The sequence below is a fragment of the Lucilia cuprina genome, chromosome 6, assembly GCF_022045245.1.
Source record: "Lucilia cuprina isolate Lc7/37 chromosome 6, ASM2204524v1, whole genome shotgun sequence".
In the NCBI taxonomy this organism is placed as follows: Eukaryota; Metazoa; Arthropoda; class Insecta; order Diptera; family Calliphoridae; genus Lucilia; species Lucilia cuprina.
In genome coordinates, this window is record NC_060954.1 from 61,127,445 (window position 1) to 61,131,926 (window position 4,482).

A 4,482-nucleotide genomic window follows, 5' to 3' on the forward strand; every position below is an offset into this window, starting at 1 on the left:
CTAGACTATAGACTAGACTATAGACTAGACTAGACTATAGACTATAGACTAGACTATAGACTACACTACAGACTAGACTATAGACTAGACTATAGACTAGACTATAGACTACACTATAGACTAGCCTATTGACTAGATTTTAGACTAGATTAGCTAGACTATAATACAGACAAGAACATACACGTACACTGAGACTAAACCGTAGATTTTTCTATTGTTTATTTTATGTACTGAAAAAAAGTACATATGTAAGTGCTGGAATTTCCATGTCTGTCACAGATCGCTTTTGAGGCCAAACTGTTTGAAAGTAATATAAGTCTTTGAGACGCAACTATTTTTTTGTTCGAAATGGCGCAATAGAATTACTATAGTTGTTGTTTGTTACGACACTTAATTAATGGTAGGAAAATTAACATCAATTATACTAAAATGTGGTTTTAAATGTAAGTTTTGTATATTATATTATTAAGTATATTATTAAGTATATTTATTTGCTGTTTAATTTAGTTGTTGTCTCAACTATTTATTTTATTTGTATTTGTTTAATATTTTTTATTTTATTAAACTAAATTTATAAAACTTATATATATTTATATATCAACGTTATCAATTGTGTTCAATTAAACGTGCATTTAATTATTGCCTTAGGTGCAAATGCCATTTGTTTGCACTTACTCACGCTTAAATTAAGTGTTTAAGTAACTACCGGCCCACATAGTGATACTGAGTGTTTGAACAAATTGATTATTACAAAAATAGTCATTTAAAATGTTTTAAATATTAATAGATGATTTACCAATACATGTGTTAATAGCTTAGAGGCGCTCGATTCAAAAGGAATTTTATTGGGAACTATAAAAATTTCCAAGATAATGTCTAATTAATTAAAGTGCCTATTTTTAATGATGTAAAGTTAAAAAAAGAAAGCTTTGTGTTTCCATTAAGGTATAGTATACCGTCTCGTTATTTCTAAATCGTCTTTGTGTATAAGGGCTTAGGTTCTTTATTTATACTCTTGACCCTATAGAAACGGTTATAATTGTTTCTGAATTACTAAGTGTTATCAATTTACATGTTGAAAACTTATATAAAATTATTCAATTTATTTTTCAAGTGATCTGTGTCAAATTATAATCTGGGATTTTGTTGCAACTACAAGTATTATATTTAGTTATAGAATTAAATATTTCGTTGTAATAAATCTTTGTAGAGATTAGTATTCTAAGTACAAAACAAGCACTTGTGTTAATAAAAGAACATTTTGAACCAGATTTTTCAGCGATTTTTAAGTATTTTATTTACTAAGTATGATTCTTGGAAAAGGTTATGAGATCTTCTGCCTTTATCATCACAGGTGCAATACGTACAACTCCCCCAAATGCATTGTTTGATATGCTCAGTTCGCTTTCAGTTGATCTTCTAACCAAACAAAAGTCAGTGGGCAAGTGGTTATGCGAAAATCATGGGTCTTTTTCCAAGATAACAGCACACTGCTTCCCGGAACCGTCTCTACTGAGACAATTCCGATACTATTTTTCCTCAGAGACTCAAAAATACCTCCTATCGGTAAATAACTGTTTCCGCGTGTATACTAACGGATACAAAACGTCGGAAGAAGTTGTTGGTGGCATATTTATTGAGGAATTTGGGATAAGAATCTCCTTCAAACTTAATGATGTCTGCAGTATCCTTCTGGCGTCGAAGTGGCAAAGGTACAGTCGAATATCCAGTAGAGATATCGGAGTTTATACTGATAGTCAAGCTGCTACTGAACCCCTTGTACAAATTGCTCAGGATTTATTATCATGTGAACATACCAGCTCTATAGTTAGAGCATTATGGACCCATGTTGGACTTAATATCTACTTGGTCTTCATAAAATACAACTATGAAAGCTAATATCGATTATTACTGGCCAGTGCAAATTTGGCTAAATCAGAAAGTGGAAATAAAAAATGGCTGCCTAGGGCACAAAAAAGGGTATTGAGTATGTAACTGAAGAGCTACAATCCCAGAATACTGGTAGATTTTAGTGAAAAAACTGGCAAACAGCAATATAATAGCCAACGCAATCGCTTCTAAGAGTCACTAAGCCATGGAGAACTTGAGCTGCAAGTTCAGTAGATGAGTAAAGATCAAGCTTGAAGCTTGAGAACTATGAAGTTTTAAAGCGGGCAGTGGTAAGCAAGTGATATCAAAATCAATACAAAAGGAAAAAGCCTACAAATTCTTAAAATTCACGAATCTATTGCTCTCATGTTTATTATATTTTTGCAATATTTCACTTGAATACTTTTTATTTCAAATATTGGAGATCATTTGTCAAATAAGGATAAAAAGCCTTTAAAATCATCGTACAAATAGAAACGTTCAATAAAAATTGTATGCCCATAAAAAAAATTAGAGAAAAATGTTTTATAACATTCAAACACAATAAATTGAATTTAATACTTTTTTCCCCACCAAACAGGGATATTATTTATAGAACTTTTTAATAATAAAATTAATAACGATCAACAATGATCATAAAAGGTTTATACTTATTTTTTTTGTTGTTTAGGCAACAGTTTAATGACATCTTTAATATGCAAAAGGTGTCAAAGTTATAAAGAAATATTTCACTGATGAATCTCTGTTGCGAACCATACAAATTATTTAATTTATAAAGAAAAATGATTTAATGCAATAAAATTTTAATTCAATTTGTTAAAAAATGCAATCAATAACAAATATTTTTAATTGTAAAAAGAAAAGAAAAAAATATGGGTTCGATTGTTGTTATTTGCTTTTTCAAATTTTACATTTATATGCAATAGCAACAACAACAATAACAAACATATAATATATACATACATACATACACACATACATTTGCAGTAGCAGTGAATGACTCAGATCCCCTTAAACCCGATTTGGCATGAAAATTGTTTGATACGAGTAAATGTAAAGAAAAATATTTATTATTTTTATTTTATTCATTCAATTATTTGTTTTTTTTTCTTCTTTGAGTATTATGAACATAAAAAATTTACGGAACGGAATTGTTGCAATCAACAACATTCATTCACACTGGTTTACAAAATAAAAATAGAAAGAAAAAAATACACTTTACACCACAAGTCCATCCGTCAGTTAGTCAATATTTATTTGTCGTTATGTTGAAGTTTTATTGACTTGATTATTTGTTTGTCTGTTTGTTGTTCTTGTTTGTTGGTGAATTTTTCTTGCCACAACAGGTATGTCTACATATATGTACATATCTACTACTACTATTACCACTCAGTACAATAATAATAAAAATTTTAATCCTAAACTTAGTTTTTTTTCATAATTTTATTGTTGTTTTTGTCATCGTTATGCGTAATTTGACTTGAGAAGTAGTCTCAAGTTGAAACTTCGTTTGTTTATCAATGAAATCAAATTGTTTATTTATTTGCTGGTATTTGTCTGAATCGTTAAGTTTTCAAATACACTTACACACAACATACACATTATACATATGTCTATGATCGGCTATGGTTGCTACGATTCCATCGCTTGGACAGTGATTGAGAGACCTTAGTGCGTTTAAATAAGCGTGCATAGATTTATTTATGGAGGCTATTTATTTGTTGCTACAACGTGTATTATTATGATTTTGTTGTATAGAAAAATTACAAAAAATAAATACTTAACGTAGTTTCTTTTATCCAAAAGTATACATCAACACTTATACATACGCTTTTAAATATATCGACAAAATTCATAGAAATATAGAGAAGAAACGTTAAAAAAATGTCGTTAAATTATTTAAAATAAAAGCTTTAAGTAATTGATATCTTAACACTCACGGAAATGTTGTTAGTAAAAGTTAGATTAAAGTTTATGGCAAAAAAGCTTTTATGGTGGGCTAATGATCATGACAAATTTATGCATTGGTGAACGAAGACGAATCCATGACTGTTTGATGCTCGGTTATAATAATGTGTTAGCTATATATCCGAGAAGAGGACAATGGACCAGTTAACTAATTAACTAACTAACTTACTATCTAACTAACTAACTAACTAACTAACTAACTAACTAACTAACTAACTAACTAACTAACTAACTAACTAACTAACTAACTAACTAACTGACTAACTTACTAACTAACTAACTAACTAACTAACTAACTAACTAACTAACTAACTAACTAACTAACTAACTAACTAACTAACTAACTAACTAACTAACTAACTAACTAACTAACTAACTAACTAACATTTAATTTGTTGTTTAATCGTATTGAGAAATATTTTTACGTATTATTGACAAAAAAGAGATTTTCTACAAGAGGGCTTATGGGACAAATATGGACCTATCCTTATAAATTTTGCTAAGGGAATTAACATCTATTTTAAAGTTATTTATGTAGATTTTAATCGTCATTTCAGAAGGGGACTTTGTATGGGGGTCAAATGAGGCCCGATCACTATAAAAATCAGTAGTATCATTTATCGT